Here is a 23,903-nt window from a genome sequence, read left to right as displayed (position 1 = left end):
TGAAAGATGATGTCTCAACTCTTTTTTTGATCATGGCTTTCAGGTAGTCAAATCATTCTTAGATTATCTTTCTGGGATTTTTCTAGGTTAGGTGTTTTTCCAATGAGATATTTCACATTTGCTTCTTTTTTTTTATTCTTTTTACTTTGATTTTTCCTTTATGTATCAAAGAGTCATTGGTGTCCAACTGCCAAGTTATAATTTTTAAGACATGGTTTTCTTAAGTGAGCTTTTGTATCTTCTTTTTCATTTGGCCAATTCTACTTTTTTAAAAAGTTCTTTCCTCAGTGAAAAAAATAAGTATATTTTTTCATATGGTCAATTCTGCATTTTAAGAATTTCTTCTCTTAAGTACATTTTTGTATATCTTTTTTTCATATGGCCAATTCTGATTTTTAAGAGGTTCTCTTCAGAGGATTTTTGTGCCTCTTTTACTGATTGGTCTGTTTTATTTTTTGAGATATTCATTTATTTAGGTTTTGAGAGAGAGAGAGAGAGAGAGAGAGAGAGAGAGAGAGAGAGAGAGAGTGAGTGACTCCTTTACTAAGCTCTTGACACTTTTTTCATTAATTTCCTGGATCATACTCATTTTCCCCCCAACTTTTCTTCTACTTTTCATATTTGATTTTTTAAAATCCTTTTTTATCTCTTTCATGAATTGTTTTTGGGTTTGAGAGTAATTAATATTTTTCTTAGAGTTTTTTGTTTTCTGATTCTTCTTAGATGTGAGTGAAGATGAGACAGGGGCTACAGTACTTGTAGAGGCAGTTGTCCAATCTTATTATTTGCAAAGGTTGTTCTACTGGACAATGGCTGGATAAAGGTTCTGGGATCCTAAGGGCTCTTGGACCTATCTCTTTGTACATGGCATTTGGTCAGCAATTGGTGTTAATAATAATTGAGGAGGCTATAACCTTCTCTACAGGTATTGCTCCCCTCTTGATGGCTTTAGGAGCTATATGAGAAGCAGGACAGGTGATCTGGGAAGATACTGATCTTCAAAAGGCATATGGGCTCAGGGTGCTAGGCTATCTCTTTGGTGTTAGAAGAATTGGCGATTGAGGTACTAGCTATTATATGGACCTCCCCTCTCACATGTTGCCTCCTGACTGACACATTGCTTGTTTAGCAAGGCCAACAGTGACATTTGGTCAGCCATTAGTGCTGGTGGTGGCAGGGACAAAGGGGACCCTTCTTAGTTGTTGCTTCCCTAGATGGTGTCTTTAGTGGTTAGGTTTTGGAAATATTTATCTGAATCTGTGTCTCTATCTATATCAATACCTATGATTAGTCTCTTTATATTTTGTTATTTCTATCTTTACATCTGTTGTATAATACTCCTTGCCACTGATATAGCTACTATGCTGGTATAGTGCCTTATCACCTAGCACCTGGACAGTAGCAATAGGCTGTTCCCTCTACCTTAAATCTCTCCCTACTTCAGTTTATTCTCAACTTAGCTGCCAAACTGATCTTCTTAAAAGTGTAGGTCTGACCCTGTGACAAATATACCAACCCACTCCTATCATCCCACCCAATAAATTCCAGTTGCTCTACTTATCTCTAGGATCAAATATAAAATTCTGCTTGACTTTTAAAAAAATTTTCCCTGCCCATTAATAAGACAAGAAATATGATAGTCATGCAAAATATATTTCTGAATTTACCAAAGAAAAATAAAAGAAAAAAATATGCTCCCTTCTGCACTCTGAGTCTATCAGTTCTCAATCTAGTGGTGAAAAGGATTTCACATCATGAATCTTGAAGCTGTGGTAGATCACTGTATTGATCAGAGTACTAAGTCTTTCAGAGTTGATTACTATTAAAATAAAATTTTTATTTTATTATTTATTATTATTAAATTTGATTTAAAAATTAAAGCTATAAATTGTTATTCTAGTTCTACTCACTTCACTTTATATTGTAATATAAGTTTTCTTGAGTTTTTCTGAAACTATTTCCTTCATTATTTCTTACAGCCTGTTAGTGTTCCTTCACTTTATATACCATAACTTCTGCTGCCATTCCTAATCAGTGGGCATCCTCTCAGTTTCCAACTGTTTTCCACTACAAAAAAAAGCTACTATTAATAATTGTATATGAATGAGCCACATTCCTTTAATCTCCTTAGGGTATAAATCTATTAGTTGTAATGATATGTCCAAATATGTAGTTTTATAACCCTTGCATATAGTTCCAAATTTTTCTCCAAAATATGTGGATTACATCAATTGGAGAATGGCTGAACAAGTTGTTGTATTTGATTGCAATGGAATACTCTTGTGCTAGAAAAAATAATGAACTGTATGATTTTAGGAAAAAACCTGGAAAGACTTGCATGAACTGATGCAAAGTGAAGAAAGAAGAGACAGAAGAATGTTGTACACAGTACAATGCTCAGCTATGAATGCCATAGTTATTCTCAGCAATACAATGATCCAAGAAAAATCCAAATTCTATGTCTTATGACAAAACATGCTATCTACCTCCAGAAAAAGAACTGATGTAGTCTGAAGGCAAACTGAAGCATATTATTTTTCATTTTCTTCATTTCTTCTTCATGAGTTTTTTGTTGTTTTATTTTATATGTCTTCTTCTACATGACCAATAAGAAAATAAGTTTTACATGATCTTACATGTAAAACCTAGGCCAAATTGCTTACTATCTCAGGAAGGGAAGAGGAAAGGGAGAAAGAAAGAGAATTTGGATCTCAAATTTTTAGAAAATTAGTATCAAAATTATTATTACTTTATATCTATTTGTAAAAAAAATGTTACATTAGTTAAAAAATAAACAAAACAAAATTTGGACTAGCTCTTAGCTCCATCAGCAATACATTAGTGTAACTCTTTTTCTACATTTTCTCCAGATTTGTCATTTTTCCTTTCTGTCATGTTAGCCAATCTGAAAGGTGTGGAGTGGTACTTCAGAATTGTCTTAATTGTATTTCTTTAATTATTAGTGATTTAGAGCATATTTCATATATCTATTGATAGCTTCGACTTCTTCCTCTTAAAACTACCTATTCTATCCTTTGACCATTTATCAATTGGAGTGTTTGGCTTTTAATTTTTTTTTGCCTTTTTTTTTTACAACCTGGATCCTTCCTTTACTTCATTTTACTACACTTCACATACACTAATGATAGAAAAGCACTGGCCTTACTGTTACCAGAACATGACACTCTAACTTCTTTCTCTATGCCTTTTCACTGTCTATTCGCCATTCCTGAAATGTTCTTCCTTTTTATCTTACCCTTTGGCTTCCCTAGAAACCAACACTCAATTTAAATCCTCATTTCTGTGAGTCTTTTCCTAGTTCTCCTCACCCCTGGTAGCACCTTTCCTCTCATGATTTTCTCTAATTTATCTTGTATATATTTTACATGTGCATAATTGGTTTTATGTTCTTTTCTGTTAGACTGTGAACTCTTTGAGAGAAGAAATTGTCTTTTTTTGTCTCCCCAATGTTTAACCTAATGTCTGAAACTTAGCCTCTCTTTAGTTCTCCCTCTCCATTTCCATTTCCTTCTCCCTCTCCCTCTTCTCTCTCTATCTCTGTGTTTCTCTGTCTCTCTCTGTCTCTATCTCTGACCTGGGACTTTGTACCCCCCAAATTATAGAAATGCTTCAGGTCAAACTGTAAGCAGGGAAATTCTTTTGCTTCCTTGCATTCTTGTTAATGCAGACCCTGGACATCAAAGAGAAACACCCTTGAAAAAATTAACCACCTTGAATTCTCCTCTAGGTTTTGAGATAGACATAGATATTGTAAGATTTAGAATTAGACTAAATATAAGAGTTTTTTAAAATATAAGATTGTGGTCTCTGTTTATAAAATTAACTCAAGTCATGAGTCTGTTAGCTGCTCTTAACAATTTAGTTTAATAGAGATATAGTGAAAGAGAGAAATGTAGGAAGGAAGTGGAAAGTATTGCCTAGCTATAGATACCCTATAATTTCTGTCCAGAGAAAAATCACCACCCGGCAAGGGCTCCCTCAAGTCCCCATCAATATGTGGAGTCATGGTAGTCTCTTAAGCCAGGAGTTCTGGTGTTGTCTTCAGCAAGGGTTCTACTCCAGTGCAAAAAGCTCCAGTCCAGCACATGTCCATGAGAACAGTCGCTCCAAAAAGCCCAGGAATAAATCCTCCTCCAGCAGAGCCAAGGAATGAGAGAGTGAATCTTGACCTCAGCGTTGCCTTTTATAGTCCTTTTTCCATGTCACTTCCTGTCTCTCTCCTGCTTCAGGGAAACCAATCACAGTCTCCCAATTTGCCTAGCACTGCCCAAGACGGGGCAGTGGTTGTGGCTTTGGGGGGTATGAACTAGTAAGTGATTTGTGAGCTCTCTTACCTAGTGACTTACCAAATGCTAAATAGTGTGAATCTTAAAAACTACCCAGACTGTACTTTAGAAGATTTGATTTAGCTATTTCCTTATTGTAACAATGGAGATACTTGGTCTAACAGAATTAGGAATGTCTTGGGAACTTTACATCACTCCACCCATACTTAGACATACTTTAGGGGAAGATAAAGTTGTAAACTCCTGATTAAACAATAAAGGCATTTAATTCATACCTTATAGTGAAGCTAGAACCTTAAGCTAAGTCTATTTTTAGATCTAATATAAAAAGTGTTAAGTACCTGTAAAGGTTAAATTAATCACAAAAAGATCAAGTAACTCACAAAAGGTAAGCTTAACAAAGAAGTGTGAAGTACCTCAGAAGATATAATCTAACCAGAGAAGGTGAGAACTAAAGAGTGGTGAGAACTAAAGAATAGGCAGTCCTGGAAAAAAGCATCTACTGTGATTGGTAGATGTAAAAATTTAGGGGAGCTGACATAAGTGAAAATTCTCTTTAAAAGGAGGTAAAAAGTCAGTACAGGCAATTCAGTTTGAAGTAGAATTCAATTCTAAACTCAGTTCAGGAGATTGAGTTCAGTGGAGGACTGGAGCTTCCTTGGAGATGGTCTTGTGGTAAGTGATAAGACTGACTCCCTTTCCTTTAGACTCAGGAAGGCCACTTTGGCCAAGACCTTTAACTACTGCCTGGCTCAGCCTGAACCAGAGCAGTTTAAATTAATTCTCTCTCTCTCTTTCTCTCCTCTCTCTCTCTCTTCTCTCTCTCTCTCTTTTCTCTCTCTCTCTCTTTTCTCTCTCATTTCTTTGATCCCTTCTCTCTATATTAATTAAAAATCACCATAATTCCCAGCTGACTTGGGTATTTTATTATTTGGGAATTTTCCCTGGCAACCAAATTATTTAGATATAAGTCAAAACACTAAAAATTATCCTTACAGTTTTGGTGTTTACAGTAGGGACACTTTAAATTCATGATTGCTTAAATTAAAGTACACAAAGAGAGCTTTAAATTCTCTTTCACAATATACATATTCTGATTTATGTCCTGATACCATCGATTATAATGTAGGACATCTACTTGTCCCTTAAACTATGCCCAGCCAAGCCCTATGTCTTCAAGATATGACACCTCTCTGACCCCAATCAGGTGCCCCCCACCCTTTTGCCTGAATTCATACCCTCCTCGAGTCACATCACATCTTCTGTAAATAGAGTATAAAAAATCCAGAATTCATCCTTTGAGGAGGCAGCCTTTGAGGAGGCAGCATCCATCTATGCTGACCTCCCAGTCAAATTCAACATGAATTCCAAATTAATAAAGTTCTGTGACAAGGAAATCACTTTAAAAAGACTGATATATATTAATTTAAGGTCGCCAAGGAATTCAGCTATGTAATTCCTAAATGAAAACTCAAATCAGCCGTCAGCCTTTTCCTAGAGTTTAATTACAAACAGGAGGAAGAAAGGAATTAGAGATAGAGAGAGAGAAAGAGAGAGCGATAGGGGAGAGAAGGGAATAGGGCTTAAATACCCCTTCTGTTTAGGCTGGGCCAAAAGGCCCAAGCCCTTAGATAGCTGGGGCAAAGAAAGGAGATCAGTCCCTATTACTCACGTGACCAAAATGGAGAAACAGTCTCCGGGGCCCCCACCTTCAGCTTCCTCCAGAGCAAGCTTCTCAGAGCACACTCCAACCACTTAGACAAACTCCTCAACCACCACCTCCTCAGTTCTCCCATCTACCAATCACTGTCCATCAATTTCCCTGTGCCAATGGAGGCTCTAGCTTAACCCAGGACTGCCCAGAGGTCTCTGGCTTTGCACATGTCTGTTGAAGGTCATATTTTCAAATAATTAAATCTTTGATCCTTTGCTACAGCCCTTCCTAAATCCTGTTAACCTGAGTAGGGTAGAGATTGGAATAATTAAATTTTGATCTATGCTGCAGCCCTTCCTCAATCCTGTTAGGACTGAGTAGGGTGGAGATTGATTCCAAGTATCTCCATTGTATCAATTCTAAGATCAATCATGACTCAAAGAAATTCCTGTTCTATGCTTAAGCATAGGTCAAAGTCCTTTCCATTGTTCAGCAAAAGGTCTCTGTCCTAAAGTAATCTTAAGAAGGGAGGAGGAGGAACCTCCCATGCCAATGGGGTTCACATTCCAATAGACTATCAGTAAGAAATTTTCCAAGTATGAAATTTCCCAATGGTGAAATTTCCAACATTTATAAGTCTAAGGAATTTTAAGGTTTACAGTTCTCTTTTATTTCTGAGCTAAGTTATGGAGTCTTGCATTCTTGCAAAAGGTACCTATCTGGAACCCCAGGGGCTCACCTCTAGCACCCCCCCAACATCTCCTCTTTTTCTCTCATTATGTATACAAATGAAATTTATCATGCTTGATCTGAGTTTAAGTCTGATAGATCCAAGATATGGGTTGATGAAGGTGTTGAAGTCTTTGCAAGGCTGGTCAGGTCTCTCTGGGTTTCATGTTCCATTCATAATATTTATCATCCTAGCTTTTCTTTTGAATTAGTTGGTTCAGGAAGTGGATGTGTCCTCACCCTTTCTTTCAATGTTCCCCGGCAAGATTCTCAGATTAAATTTATCAGCAGTTGCCCATCTGCATGTGGAGAAAAAATCCTCACTGGGAATTCCCTATCATTTATATTCAGGAGTAACTTCTATTTGGACTAACTAGTAAGACCAAAACAAAAGTTGAAATGTGGATTAGAAGAGAGTTATTGAAATTCATATTAATGTAAGACTTGGGGAATAATCTTCAATTGTTGTAAACCCCTAGAAAACATATTCTAGGTCTTAAGCACTTCGTGTGTGTGTGTGTGTGTGTGTGTGTGTGTGTGTGTGTGTGTGTGTGTGTGTGATGGGGCAGAAGGGTCAGGAGTCAGCACCTAATCCAAACCATAGCATAAATTAAACCTTCATTGATATTCATACTTTTACCAGCCAATCAGAGAATGTGTTAGCTCAAAACAAAAGATTTTAAATTTTCATGGTAAATAGTGTGGTGAGAAAAGATTCCCCCATGCTCACGGGAATAAACTCTTCCATAGCTAACAGTGGTGAGCAGATGAACAAAAATTATTTGGGAAAGCTAAAGGAAACAAACATAAGGAGCATGGGGAAGGGCATATGACAGGAAGTCATATAGCTAGGGCACATACATATGGCTAGTGTAGTCACACTTCCAGCACTATAATGTTGCCAAGGTCCACTGCTGCAGGATGATCTTCTGCTCCCTTATGTATTTACTGTCTCTGTTGTTATCCACTGGCCACCAAGCTTCCCTCTTCTATCATCTTCTGGAATCTCTTGTGTTTTTGGTCTCTAGCTACTAAAATACAGTGAATAGAAAAATCTTTCCCAGAAACATCAAGATATCAACTTTTAGTGTATAACTAAGATGAGGAGCCACCCCAATTGGCTAAAAGCAGTAATGATTTTTTTTTTGACTCCTAAGTATGATTCAAAGTCCAAGGTACAAAACAACTGATTTAGAAAATTCCTTGTAATTTTTGTTTAACCCCAATTGTGGTTAGTTCCCTCAAGAGCTCTTAAGTTCTCTCTCCTGTCCACCTATACCCAAACCATTTTAGAGCCTTTCCTAAGAAAAAAGAAAGAAAAAAATGAAAAGAATAGAACTTTACAGGATTCTATGGAGGCTGTGCCTATAGGGTCCCAAATTGTTTCCAAGATCCTTTTTGATTGACATACAAATGAAATTGAGCAAGGAACATAAAGGCATAAAAGCATATCTGTTGCCCTCCCTTTTCCTGGTCTACCTTCCAGCCTTTATTAAATTTTGTCTGCAAGTAACAACAAAAAACCACTCTGACTTTTACACTGTAATTTGGTTAGGGCAAGACCTCCTGGTCAACCTAAAATAAGAATGGTGTCTTGTTTTATTTCTAGCATTTCCTTCCTCTTTTTACCCTTTCCAGGAACTTCCGTTTGCAGAAGTGATGATGTTTTGGAGGGCTTGTACCCTTTATTCCTTCTGCTACTCTTTTTCTTGGCCGTATGACCCCTCCTTCTTTCTCTGTCAGAGGACGACCACACGTCCGCTTCCTGAACTGACTAATCCAAACGAAAAGCTAGAATAACAAATACTATGAATAGATCATAAAACCCAGAGGCCTGATCATTCTTGCAAAGACTTCAAAGCTTTCATCAATGCAATCACTCTAGTACTAGGGGCACTTGCAGAAATAAGGGTAGGAAACTTTTACTGAGAGGCTGCAAGTGAGCAGGTGTCTCTTCTTCAAAACCCCCTGTAAGCCCAAAAGAGGCTCCATGAACCAATGAGCAAGAGCAGTTCAGGCTTCAGATGCATTTTTGTTAACAGAACACTACTACATAATAATTGGCAACTGTCACATGCCAAGTAAAATAAGGGAAAAACCATTTCTATGCCTCTGTTCCTAAGTCTTTTCCTTCAGCCTTCTGCCCTTTGCCCCATCCCACCTTCCTGCCCAGAAGTATTCCATTTAACTCAAGAGTTGAATTTCTGAGATTAAATAAACCTTTGGTCTCTTGAAAAGAAGATTATAGTGGGGAGAGAGTTGTTCTTGAAAGTGGCCTTCCAGAGATCTAGCAGTACCAGATCTCAAATTGTACTATAAAGCAGCAATCATCCAAACAATTTGGTAATAGCTAAGGAACAGAATGGTAGACCTATGGAGTTAATTAGATATATAACATACAGGGGGAAATGACCTTAGCAACCTAATGTTTAATAAACTTAGAGATCCCAGCTTTTTAAATAAGAACTCACTCTTAAAACTGCTGGGAAAATTGGGAAACAGTATGGCAGAAGCTAGGTATAGACCAATATTTCACACCCTATACCAAGATAAGCTCAAAGTGGATATATGATTTAGATATAAAGAGTGATACTATAATCAAATTAGGAAAACACAGAATAGTTTACCTGCAGATCTTTGGACAAGGGACCAAACAAGAGATAGAGGCTATTATAAGATGTAAAATGAATAATTTTGGTTATATTAAATTAAAAGCCTTATGTACAAGCAAAACTAATCTAACCAAAATTAGAAGGGAAACAACAAACTAAGAAAAAAATTTATAAACAAACTTCTCTGATAAAGGTCTAATTTCTCAAATTTATGAAGAGCTAAGTCAAATTTATAAGAAAAGCCATTCCTCAATTGGCAAATGGTCAAAGGATATGAACAAGCAATTTTCAAATGAAGAAATCAAAGCCATCAATAATCATATGAAAAAATGTTCTAAATCACTCTTGATTAAAGAAATGCAAATTAAAACAACTCTGAGGTACTACCTCACACCTAACAGATTGACCAATATGGCCATAAAGGAAAGTGATAAATGTTGGAGGGGATGTGGCAAAATTGGGACACTAATGCATTGTTAGTGAAGTCATGAACTGATCCAACCATTCTGAAGGACAATTTGGAATTATACCCAAAGGGATATAAAACTGTGCATACTTTTGATCTGGTAATACCACTACTGGGACTATATCCCAAAGCTATAGGGGAAAGGACCTACTTGTACAAAACATATTTACAGATGCTCTTTTTATGGTGGCAAAGAATTGGAAATTGAGGGAATGTCCATCAATTGGGGAATGGTTGAACAAATTGTGTACCTATTGGTAATGGAATACTATTGTGCTATAAGAAATAAGATGATTTCAGAAAAACCTGGAAAGATCTGCAGGAACTGATGCAAAATGAAATAAGCAGAACTGGGAGAACCTTGTACACAGTAACAGCAATACAGGACGGTGATTATCTGTGAAAACTTGGCTACTCTCAGCAATGCAATGATCTGAGACAATTCTGAAAGACTTATGACAGGGAATGCTATCCCACCCCAGAGAAAGAACTGTTGGAGTCACTTTCACATCAGTGTATTTATGATATTATTAGGGGGGTTTGGTTATGTATGAATATGCTCTTACAACAATGACTAATAAGGAATTGGGTTTTGCATGATAATTAAAAACTTTTTTGAAGTGATCTTCTGGATACCGAGTGAGCTGGGTGTTTTTACTTAATCACTAGATAAAACCCAGCAACACAAAGCAAAGGAAGTATGCATGTATACTGGAGAAGGTAAAAAGGACAAGGAAATGGACCTTTGCTGGCCATTGGTAGGCACCATACCATCAGAGACCCTACGTAATAAATGATATGCTAAATTCCACTCCAAGTGCCAATCGCTCATTATTTCCTTGCTTGGTATCTCATTTTTACAGTCTATAAATTTTGACAGTAACTGAGGCGTTGATAGAGCTGTGGAGACACAGCAGTTGCTATATGGATGAAATCACAGATCAGAGTCAAAAATATTTGAAAGCTTTTTGCCAAGATAGTAATGAATAACTCTTATTTTTACAAATAAATCCTGGAACAAAGAACATATCAAAAACTGTGGTGAAATAACTTTGCTCAGTTGCTGAGACTGTTTTGATTATGTGACAGGCTCAGGTGTTGTTCGATATTATGATGAAACAAAACAAAACACAGGTGTGGTCTTAAGAGTTCTGTGTCCTCTAAGCATGGCACAAATAAGGCCTCCTGAAATAGGAAAGTGTTCAAATTGTTAGATGAAAACAAGGGGGAAAAGGTGTCCAATTTTTATTATTAAATTTTAAATTATTAATTATAAAAATAAACATTAAGGCAACTTAACTTGCCCTGTTAACTATATACTTAAAAAAAAAACACTAATGTTTTATCTTCAGATCAATAGAATTATCAATTCTAAGGCAGAATATCAATGAAGACGAGGCAACTGGGGTTAAGTGACTTGCTCATAGCCACACAATTAGGAAGTGTCTGAGGATATATTTGAGCCCAAGACCTCCTGTTTCTAGGCCTGGCTCTCTATCCACTGAACCACCTAGCTGCCACAAACTATTTACTTTTAAATTAGTTGATTTTAGCACATACAATGTCTTATTTTTTCGGCTTCTCCCTCTAAGTCTCCATCAGCTCTCTTCTTTTGTCCATTCAGTCTCATTTATTTTTCCTTTTATATAGTTTCAATTAGAAAGACATCATGAGAAATCAAATAGAGCATTGGGTTTGGATTTAGGAAGCAAGCATTTGTTAAGTACTTTTTATGTGTCTGGCAAAGTACTAAGCACAAGGGATAGGAAACAAACATAGAATTATAATTAAAAAAAAACATTCTAATGCTAAGTATCGGCTCTAAGGCAGAAGAATGGTTAAGGCTAGGTAATTGGAGTTAAGTGACTTGCCCAGGGTCACATAACTAAGAAGTGTCTGAGACCAGATTGAACTTGGGTCTTCTGGAGCGCTTAGATCTGGTGCTCTATTCACTGTGCTTCCTGGCTGCTCCTGGCCTTGTGGTCTTGAAAATTCTGGCAAATTTTACTGTTCCTAAAATCCTTTGAACACATCACTGGTCTTGGCAACAGAATATGTCTGCTTTCTGAAGAACAACCCAAGAATGGACAATTTCTATTCCAGTAATCTGTCTAGTCAGTGATGACAAATAAGATATAACATTTATAAAATTAAATACAGGAGAAGGCAACTAGGTGGCTCAGTGGATTGAGAGCCAGGCATAGAGACAGGAATTCCTAGGTTCAATTTGGCCTCAGACACTTCCTAACTGTGTTACCTGGGCAAGTCACTCAACCCCCATTGCCTAGCCCTTGCTGCTCTTCTTAGCACCTACATATAGTATTGATTCTAAGCTAGTAGGTAAGAAGAAATTGAAGGAGTTGAAATAGGCAATGAGGAAACTAAACTAACATTCTTTGAGGATGGTATGATAGTATACTTGGAGAATTCTAGAGAATCTACTAAAAAACTAGTTGAAATAACAACTCTAGCAAAGTTGCAGGATACAAAATAAACCCACATTAATCATCAGCATTTCTATCTATTTCCAACAAAGCCCAGCAGCAAGGGTTAGAAAGAGAAATTCTATTTAAAATCACTGTAGACAATATAAAATACTTGGGAATCTATTTGCCAAGACAAACACAGGAATTATAGGGACACAATTACAAAACACTTTTCACACAAATGAAGTTATATTTAAACAAGTAGGGAAAATATTACTTGCTCATGGGTAGGTGGAGCTAATATAATAAAAATAATAATTCGACCTAAATTAATTTCCCTATTCAGGGCCACACCACTCAAACTACCAAAAACTATTTTATAGAACTAGAAAAAATGACAACAAAATTCATCTAGAAGAACAAAAGTTCAAGAATATTAAGGGAATGGATACAAAAATATAAAGATTGATGGCCTAGCAGTACCAGATCTTAAACTGTAATATAAAGCATCAAATAAAATCATCAAAACAATATGGTATTGACTAAGGGATTGAAGGGTGGGTCAATGAAATAGAGTAGGGATAAATGCCCTCAGCAATCCAGTATTTGATAAATTCCAAAGATCTCACTATTTGACAAAAACTGCTGGGAAGACAGTATGGCAAAAATTAGGTATAGATTAATATCTCACACCCTATACCAAGCCAAGGTCAAAATGAGTATATGATTTAGACATAAAGACAAAAATTTAGACATATAAATAAATTAGGGAACATAGAATAGTTTACCTGTCATATCTATGAAGAAAGGAAGAATTTATCACCAAATAAGAGAGAACATTACAAGAGGTAAAATGAACAATTGTTATTCTATTAAATTTAAAAGGTTTTATACAATAAAACCAAAGCAACCAAGGTTAGAAGGGAAACAACAAATTGGGAAAAATTACCAACCTCTCTGATAAAAATCTCATTTCTCAAATATATGAAGAATTAAGTCAAATTTATAAGAATACAGACAAATGGCCAAAGGATATGAATAGGCAGCTTTTAGATGAAGAAATCAAAGCTATCAATAATCACATGGAAAATGTTCTAAATCTTTCTTAAATAGAGAAATGCAAATTAAGACAACTCTGAGGTACCACCTCATACCTATCAGATTGGGCATTATGACAGTAAAGGAAAATGATAAATGCTGCAGGGAATGTGGCAAAATTGGGACACTAATGCATTGTTGGTGGAGTTGTGAACTGATTCAACCATCGTAGAGGGCAATTTGGAATTGTGCCCAAAAAGCTATAAAGCAATGCATGCCCTTTGATCCAGTAATATCACTACTAGGTCTGTATCCTAAAGAGATACCAAAAAAATGGGAAAGGACCTACTTGTACAAAAAGATTTATAACTGCTCTTTTTGTGGTAGCAAAGAATTGGAAACTAAAGGATTATCTCTTAATTAGGAAATGGCTGAACAAATTGTGGTGATGGAATATTATTGTGCTGTAAGGAATGATGAACAGGTTGATTTCAGAAAGAGCTGGAAAGACCTATGTGAATTGATACAAAATGAAAGGACCAAGAAAACATTGTACACAGTAATGCAATATTGTGGAATGATCAAATGTGATGGACTTAGCTACCTTCAGCAAGATCCAGGAAAATTCTGAGGGACTTATGAAAAAGAATGCTATTTACCTCCAGAGAAAAAAATTGTTGTAGTAAGAATGCGAATGAAAGCATACAATTTTTCACTTGTTTATTTGGGTAAATGTTTGGGGGATTTGTTTTATAAGATTAATCACTTGCAAAAACGAACAATATGGAAATGTTTTACATGATAATACATATATAACCCATATTGAATTGCTTGCCAACTCCAGGACAAGGGAGGGAAGGAGGGAAGGGGGAAATTTGGATCATATAATTTTGGAAAAATTTAAGTAAAAGTTTGTTATTACATATAAATGGGGAAAATGAGATGGAAGATAAGGATTTTTTTAAAATTAAGTGCAGGATAATCTGAGGAAAGAGAACCCACTAACAAAAAGGACATGAAAGGTGGTCAATAGTGCCAAACGTTGCAAAGGATTCAAGAAGGATGGGGATTGAGGGAAAAACATCAGAAAAAAAGCTGTCCTGCCCTCTATTTGTCAGCATTCCTCTTATTAGACATATAGGTAGTGTTTAATTGTTTCAGTTGTGTCTGACTTTTCCTAACCCTATTTGGTATTTCTTTGGCACCCAGGTGTCACAGTGGATAGAGTGGTGAACCTAGTCAGGAAGACTCATCTTCCTGACTTCAAATCTGTCTTCAGCCACTTATGTGACCTTGAGCATGATGCTTAACCCTGTGGCCTCAGTTTCCTCATCTGTAAAATGAGCTGGAGAAGGAAAGGTAAAACCATCCCAGTATTGCCAAGAAAACCCTAAATGAAATTATAAGGAGTCAGACATGACTGAAATAACTGAACAGCAATAGCAATTTTTTAAAAGTTTATAAAGCACTTTACATACTTTTTCTTTTTTGAGCATCACAACCCTCTGGTATAAATATAAATCAATATGCAATAAAAGATAAGTGAAAAGAGCCTAGATATCCTCTTAGTCAACAGATACTTGATTTTTTTGACTAGCAGAGAGTTATCATAGCAGAGGGCAAAACTGTTTAAAATATAAATTTGTTTGCAAAACTTATGGAGGAGTCTAGTGAAAGACTTTGAGTATCTTGCCTCATAAGACGTTCTTCAGTTGTTTCAGTCATCTCTGCCTCTTTGTGACCCCACTTGGGGTTTTCTTGGCAAAGATACTAGAATGGCTTGTCATTTCCTTCTCCATCTGATTTTACAGAGAAAGAAACTGAGGCAAATCAGGCTAAGTAACTTAGATGTGCCTTCCTTAAGTCAGGTCTGGCATCCTGTCCATTGTACCAAGAAAGACAAGTTAAGGAAAAAACAAGTTTATAGCTTGGTGAAAGATGGAACTAAAACAAACCATCCTGATTGCTGATAGCATTTAAAGAAGAAATGGGAGAAGAAACAAGCATAAAAAATGAGGAAGATTTGTAGAAGTTTCTATCATTTATCTGACAATGCCAATGAAGCCACCCTATTTGGCCTCTAATCTTACAGTTTCAAATATGCTTCACAAGGAAGAAGAATAAAAAAGACAAAGATTAAAAGAACTATTTAGACCAGACTAAGTATACAAAGAGAAAGTTAGTACTACAGGTGATATAACCTTAAGGGTATTAACGGATCAATTTTCAAGATATCTGATTCCACTCTTTCTTTGCAGGATGACCTTGGACAATCCCTTAATCTCCCCAAGTCTCATTTTCTTCATGGTGATAATAATACTTGCACGATCTACCTCATGAGGCTCTTTCAAAGATCAAATTAGGATGATTTATATGAAGTGTTGGACAATTGTAAAATAATGTACAAAGGTTGTCTACCTACTGTCCTTCCTCCTCCCACCCCCAACACACTCAACTTTTGTTTTGTTGCCTGATCCCAACTCCCTGGAACCTTGCAACTTTAAAAATTACAAAAATTAATCCAATTCTCCCTCTAAAAAATATAAATAAATAAAATAAAACAAACCCCGTACCTTCTGTCTTAGAATCAAAACTGTGTATTGGTTCCAAGGCAGAAGAGTGGATAATGGAGTTGGGACTTGAACAGGGTCACACAGCTAGGAAGCATCTGAAATCAAATTTGAACCCAAGACTTCCCATCTCTGGGCCTGGCTATCAATCCACTGAGCCATCTAGCTAGTCCCCAGTTATCTTAAATTCAACAAGATGTTATTAAGAATCTATTCTGTGCCTGGTGAGTGGCAGCATGGTATAGAAGATAAAGGACTGATTTAGAGTCAAGAAGATCTGAGTTCACTATCATGCTGAGAGATATCTTAACTATGACACTATGGGCAAGTTACTTAATTTTTGCTGAAAGTTGCTCAAGGTTGAATATTGCACAGTGTCTCTCCATTTCTCAAGAAATTCTCTGGGGCTACAGATTGCAACTGTTTTGTTAGAGGGAGTGACTGAATTTAAATGTTCTCACTCCAATTAAATTATAAGTCCAGACCAAAACAATGACAACAATAACACCCCCCCCTTTTTAAAGGAGTGGAAGGGAGGATCAGCTAGGTGTCTCAGTGGATAAAGAGTCAGGCCTGGAATCTGGAGGATCTGAGTTCAAATTTGGCCTCAGATACCCCAATTGCTCAGTCCTTACCACTCTTCTGCCTTAAAACCATTATTTAGTATTGGTTCTATGACAGAAGGTATGGGTTTAAAAATAAATAATTGTCTAAAAAAATAAAGTGGAAGGGAAGGAGGAATTGGATCTGTGATTCCACTAAAGTAAGGAGCTCTCAATGAGGAAATGCACTCTACCAATACAGGTCAGCATCTGCTCTGAAATGAATGGTTTTTAAAAGTCACTCGGGACCCTGAGATATTAAATAACTTGCCCAGAGTCAGTCTTTTTGACTCAGCTTTATATGCACTACACAAGAGCACTGTGGTTGATACTAACATTATGCTTTATAGTTCATAAGCTTTGCCCTTTGTGTCATCTAATTAGATAATATATTAGGTGGAATTTAAAACCTGTTTCTGTTCAGGCCAAGAAACTGAAAAAACCAAGGGCCAAAAGAAGAGACCAGAGAGGACAGTTTAATTCTCATCGTTTGAAGCATTTAAATTTTATTTCCATATCAGTGAATATAAAAGTCCCTCTCTGTTTTCCTGTACTTACAGCATGTTACTTACTGCATCTGTTCTACTTGTAGGTGAATTATCTTGTGTCCTGTTTCTTATACCAAAGAGAAAGAAATTTAAGTCATGCTCCCCTGTGCCAAAATGAGGTAAGAAATTCCCTCATAGAGCTCCACTAGCATAAGACCTACTAATAGCCAGGACCTTGGTTAGCTCTAATAATTTCTGGGAGTTTAACCTGGTGTCTCTGTGAATCAGACTTTTGCTGGTCATTGCACAAGTTGAATCTTGAACAACCTCTTTTCTAATTCCCCTTTTACCCTAATGACATGCAGCCAGGAATCATTCCTGCCTCTGAATCCCAGGGAGTTTTCTTTTGTCTCATCTAGAAGGTATGTTAGCTTATGACATACTTCTCTTCTGTGACAAACAAATTCTATTCAATGGAGCTTCAACTCCTCAGAAGGATTAATACCATCCTGTCTTTTCCTTGTCTCTTTTGTTGTTGTTGTTCAATCACATCCCACTCTTCATGCTTTCTTGGCAGAGACACTGGAATGGTTTGTGATTTTCTTGTCCAGCTCAATTTTTTTTTAGAGATGATGAAACTGAGGCAAACAAGGTTAAGTGACTTGCCCATGACCACACAGATAGTAAGTGTCAAGAGTTTGCATTTTATCTCAGATCCTTCCAACTCCAGGATCGACACACAATCCACTGATCCACCCTCCCTTTCCTCTTCTTTCTCTCTGCTCCAGTTCAAGTCACTCCTCAAAACTCTATGATCTTTCAGTTACTGATGAGTATTAAAGGGTCATTGTGTTGCATGTTTCAAACCTCAATGAAGTCATCCTCCTTGTGCTGCTTGATCTCTTGCTATAGTCTGAGACACCTTGAGGTTTTGACTAATCTAAATATTCACATACATAAGTACATAGCTCCAAATACTTGGATTATTCATTGGAAACTTAGTGACTGGCTGATTTTTCCCAAAAATTCATGAACAGATCCCACTAGTCTGAGTGGTCAATATTGATGGATATATCTGGAATTGCTTTGAATGGGATAGCATCTTATCCTACTGTTCTACTAAAGCTCATATAACCCTTCAGGTCATGGATTCTTAACCTGAGACTTATAAATGTATTTTTTAAAAAACATTTTGACAACTTTTGATATAATTGGTCTCTTTTACAATCCTATGTATGTTTTATGCATATTTAAAGACACTATTCCAAAAAGGAATCCATGAGATTCACCAGATTATTATAAGGATTAATAACAATAGTTATTAATAACAATTTGAATTTGTATAGCACTTTAAGATTTATGAAATATTTAATAAATGTTATTTAATTTTATCCTCAGAATAATTCTGGGAAGTAGGTGTCATTATTATGTCCATTTTTATAGAAACTGAGATTGGTAGAGATCAAGTGGCTTTATCATATAGATAGGGAGTATTTGAAGTCAAATTTAAATTCAGGTCTTGATCACCCCAGATTCAGTATCCAATCTTAATGCCAACTAACTTCCTAGACATAAAAAAGGTTAAGAACACTTGCTTTGGAGAACAAAGTCAGAGCCATTCCTCAATTAAATAATTGTCCTCATTTAATTATTATAAATAAATCCATGTTGTTAGTTTATATTTCATAATCTTACAGTTTTACAAATGAAGCTTAAATAATATCTAATTATTTTCCAATAAAAGTTTTTATATCCAGTGAGTCAGAGATTTTGCAATAACAATGGACAAATGAAATTCAAACATATAATTGAATTGAAAAGATTTTCTCTTCTGTTCTGGGCTGGCTTGACTTGAATCAGTCCCCTGGTAGTTTAGGTTAGAATTTAGAGCAATGGGGCATTTGTAAATTGTTAACAAAAGGAGATTTGCTTAGCTGTAGCAAGGTGAAAATATTCATTCTTTAAGGATATGCACTGAGGACATCTCAAGTTGATACAACTGAATGAAGTTCCCTTGACTCTGAGTTGCCCCCTTCATCCACCATAATAAAAGCACTCATGGCTGGTTTTTCAGGTCACCCTTAGGTGAACTGAAATTTTTGTGAACTGCCTGGGCCCTTAGCCTTTTGAGCCAATCAAGAGTCAAAGATGGTCTCAATACCTTTTAAGGAAAAACAGCCCAAGATGCATAGGGATGAGGATTAGACTATTGTTCCCATCACATCATCATTTCCATCTCTCTTAAGTACTTTGCCCTCCCTCTGAGTTCCTTGAACACTTGAAACCATTCCTCAGGATGACAGTCATAGCTTCTGCCTCTACTTGAAATGAAGATGTGACAAACCCCAGTTTCAGACTTTTCCCTCCCCACTTATTGCAGTTACCATTACTTTTACATGCCTTGGTCATGCATTTCTCTTCAGTAGAATTGCATTTCCTCAGAAAATAGAAATTAATCTTCCATCAGGTGCAATGGAATAATATATATAGCATGGTATAGTGATGGAGAATTGGTCTCAGAGTCAGAAAGACCCAGGTTCAATTGCTTTCTCTGACATATACTTGCTGTGGGATCCTGGAGCACTCAGTTCGCCTTGTAGTATGAGAGCATGTCCTGGCCACATCAGTAAATTTGATGTGGGCTGAAGCATCCTATTAAGCCCTACCAAGTAGCTGTAAACAATCAAAAGAACATGGAAACAATAACTAATTGATTGGTCTGGGCCACCTTTCAGATAAGACATTTGGGTTGCTAAGAGAAAACTCCTTATATCACATAACCTAAGTCCTTGGTTAAAAGGGATTCCGATTCCCAGTCACACAGGATGAGGTTCAAACAATGCTCAATTTCCACAATCTCTACCTTCTTCTTTAGAGTCTGTGCAGAATCAGGTAAAGTAGCCTGAAGTTATCCCAGTGTGTTTAATATATCATTAGCATTCAATTTACATGGTGGATTACTTCCCTCCCACAGTGGGGAAATAAGGTGAACCATGAGTAAGGCCATGAAGACCAAGGGGAACTGTGGGTAAAGTGACATCAGTCCTATGGGAACAGCAGGGCATCAACTGCCCCCCAAAATGACCCCTTCCTTAGTAACTAATCAAAATAAAGAGCATTCCTGAAAACCTCCCAAGGTCGCTCCACTACCAAGCCTCTCCATCACCAGGACTGTTCCACTGCCTTCCTCCCTTGCTCAATAAAGTTTGTTTCCTTGCCATGGAGATTGCTTGAGTCATTAATTCTTTGGACAAGACCCTCATCTTGTCCCCAACCTTCACTTTAAACCAAGTTTCTTTATATTAATTATTCATTATTATTATTAATTATATATAAATATATTATAAGTGAGTATTAATTATACATAAATAATATAATTATTAATTTAGAATTAAACTTAAGTTCCCTATATATTAACAAAATCACTGTTCTGGTTCAAAAGAATGAAAATATACAATGAATTATTCTAGTCTCCAAGGATGATAAAGGTGAGTAGGTAAAGGTCCTTGCTCTCAAGGAGTTTATAATCTAGTAGAGTAATAATTCATTGTTGGCTCATTCATTTTGAATATGGCAAGAGCTACTTAGCCACAGGTGACAGGAAACATAAGAAGGCAAAATACAACAAGTACTTTGTGTATACATAGAGTTCAGCTTTGTCCAGCCTGTACAATGACTTCCATAAATTTGCTGAGGTCAGGTGGCCTCTGTTCCCATATCAGAAGCCAGTTTTTCTTAGTCCTAGTCTGTTTTCCCTGAATCTGAAAAGTCTGTATTCTCCTTTTAGTTTTATTCTGTTCCATAAAAAGCTCATGCTTTGACTAAATTCCTCTGAACTCCAAAGAAGTAAGTTCTCTAGTTCCCTAATTCCTAATGCCACTTTGAAGTCAAAGAGCCCAAGAATAATTCTCTTGAGATTACAGATACTAGAACTCTATTCCTGCCTCCAACTTCTGTGTAGCACTCTTTCTACTCAACTTTCTTTAAAAATGCTTTTTTATTTTAATGATGATTCGTTCTGTTTATGTATGCTTTCAAAGCTTCTTTTTGTTTTCTTCTGCATGGATTTGAAATGCTTCATTGATGATCTTTCTTTTTTTTAATCTCTATCATTACCACTGTACTCATACCATCTCCCCCTTCTTTTCACCAGTAGAAACCATCCACTGTTACAAATGAGAACAATAAAGCAAAACAAATCAATATATTAGACATGTCTGAATATGTATGTCTCATTCTTCAACTCTAGACCATCATCTTTTAGTTAAGAGGTAAATGGCATATTTTATCAATTCTTCTGAAGTCATGATTGATCACTACATTGAGTCCAGTTCTGCTGTTTTTCAAAGCTGTTTTCCTTGACATTATTGTGGTCATTGTGTGATCTAATCCAACTCTTCTGGTCTTTTTTGCTAATTATTCTCTCCTTTCCACTCTCACCCCCCTGTTTTCCAATCTTTCTAATCACTATGAGTTTTAGAACATTATGGTGCCTTGTAGTAGAAAGATCATTGGGTTTCCTGACTCTGATCTTAGTTAAGATATTTAACTTTGGAGAGCCCTAGTTTTCTCCTCTTCACAGTAAGGATAACAACACTCTGACTACCAACCCCCACAGAGCTTTAACGATCATATAAGACAAAAAAATTTTTAATTCATATAGTACCCCCCATTTTATGGTTTAAAGTATCATGTGAATACTGGGTGTTATAATTCATGTAGAATGCCCAGAACATAGCACCCCAATCAAAGAGACATATAATTAGATGTTTCAGTGGATAGAGTGTTGACCCTAGAGTCAAGAAGAACAGAATTATATCTGACCTCAGAAATTTTACTAGCTGTGGGACTGGACAAGTCTCTTAACTTCTACCTGCCTCAGTTTCCTTCACTGTAAAATGGGGGTAATAATAGCATCTAAGAGTTATTTTGTGGATCAAATGATATATTTGTAAAGTGCTTATCATAATGGGTGGCATATAATAGGCATTAATAAATGCTCACTTCCTTCTTTCTAAAAAGGCAAAAGAATGGGAGGAAAGTCAAAGCACTTTAGCTGTAGTGAATATCCTAGAGCCTAATCTATGGCATTGCTATTCCTGGCACAGCTGCCAAAAAGCCCTAACTCATAAGGCCTGTGTCGCCATCTTTCTCTCGATTGTTTCTCCACAAAGGAATGTGAAGATGTAATTGAGAGGGATTCATAGGCCCCACTGCTGAAGGGGATATTCTCCCCATTTTCCCATTTTTGAGTCACCTTTCTTCCTCTTCTCAAAGCCAGTGAGTCATATGCCTTTAGAACCGACCTATTATCCCCAGGTGTTATCTTACTCAATTCTTTGTTTGTCCCAGGCCAGGGAATTAATTACATAAGATGATGCCATAACTACAGATTGATAAACAGACTGATAGCCACACGACTTCACATCAGACAGAAGAGCACAAAGACTGAGGTAAGTCAGAGATAATGACAATGAGAATGCCAAAATGGAATAAAAGAATATTTTTTGGACTGAAGTAGAAAAAGGGTTTGCCACTAAGTGGCATATTGTGGATAGAGCTCTGGACTTCGAGTCAGAAGGACCTGAGCTCAAATCCTGTCTCAGATATTTATTTGCTATGCAATTCCGGGCAAATCATTTAATCTCTCATCTTCAGTTTCCTCATCTATAAAATGGGGCAATAATAGCATCCATCTTCCTGAGTTGTTGTGAAGATTAAATGAAATAATATTTGTCAGGTACTTTGCAAATACTGAATGTTTTATAAATGTTAGCTATTATTATAGAAATATGACATATTTGATAATGAATAGAGTTCTAGACTTTAATATCAGGAAATTCTGGATCTGAATCCTACAACACAGACTTTTTCATTACTGTTTTCCTCATCTGTAACATGGGGATAATAAAATTACTGTTGTTTTTCAGTCATTTTCAGGCCTGTCTGATTCTTTATGACCTCATTTGAAGTTTTCTTGGCAAGAACTTGGAGTGGTTTGCCATTTCCTTCTCCAACTCATTTTATAGATGAGGAAATGTAGGTAAACAAAGTTAAGTGCTCAGGGTCACACAGCCAGATTTGAATTCAGGTCTTTCTGATTCCAGGCTCAGTGCCTTATCTACTAGGCCACCTAGCTGCCTGGAGAATAGCACCTACCTTACAAGGTTGTGGGGAACATATGAAATAATAAAGTAAATTGCTTTATAAATCTTAATTTGTTATATAAATGTTAGCTCTTACTATAGGGAAGTTTTGTCTGGGTTAAAAGTCAATTTATCTCTATTCTCCCCACAAATCATTTAAAGAAAGCAAACAATTTGAAAATTTGAGATTTAGGTTAGTGATAAGAAAGAACTTTCTGAGAGAAAAGAGCTGATCTGAAGGAATTCAGAACTGAGGGCAGTGGGAAATAGAACTTCATTCTCTGGTATGGCTGAGAGTCGACTCTCCTTCCACCTCATTATCATTGGGCTAAGAGCAATATATGGGATTGAGGAATGATGTCAAGCTGAATTGTTGCCTCTCTCTCCTCTTTTATCTTTACACTAACCAGACAAAAAGGCAGTTAAGATGTTGTATCTAAAAAGAAATGAAGATCTTGAAAAATGTCCTTATAAAATGAATTTCAGAAAACTCAACCCTTCCACGGAGGAAAGAAGTGATGCATACATTGTTAGGGGTGGGAAGTATTGAAAGAATGAGGACATGGGCTCGTATTGTGTTCCAAATGATAGAGCTAGAACACTAGAGATCATGAAAACAGTATGGGGCACTGAATAGAGCAGAAAGGCTTAGGTTCAGATCTTTAGTTGGAATCCTTATTAATTGCACCAGTCAGTTAACCCATCTGACCTCTGATATTTCAACTGTATAATGAGGAAAATGGGCTTAATGACCTCTAAAGTCTCTTCTAGCTCTAAAATTTGAGTTCTGATCATCTCACTTGAGTCCCTCATTTTACAGAAAAAGACACTGAGGTCTAGAGAAGCCAAAGAAATTTCTTAAAGT

The 23,903-nt window shown here is 36.5% G+C and overlaps 1 long non-coding RNA gene across 1 annotated transcript in view; it reads left to right on the top strand.

Moving 5' to 3' along the window:
* LOC107650737 (uncharacterized) overlaps positions 1-22,350 on the top strand; it is a 45,071-nt gene extending 22,721 nt beyond the window's left edge. The window contains exons 2-3 of the long non-coding RNA XR_008914835.1: positions 16,997-17,071; positions 22,245-22,350. This is a non-coding gene — a long non-coding RNA (uncharacterized LOC107650737). The remainder of the gene's footprint in view (positions 1-16,996; positions 17,072-22,244) is intronic.
* Positions 22,351-23,903: the final 1,553 nt, after the last annotated feature.

This window comes from Monodelphis domestica, chromosome 1 (assembly GCF_027887165.1).
Source record: "Monodelphis domestica isolate mMonDom1 chromosome 1, mMonDom1.pri, whole genome shotgun sequence".
In the NCBI taxonomy this organism is placed as follows: domain Eukaryota; kingdom Metazoa; phylum Chordata; class Mammalia; order Didelphimorphia; family Didelphidae; genus Monodelphis; species Monodelphis domestica.
This window is presented reverse-complemented; position numbering and strand designations above follow the sequence as displayed.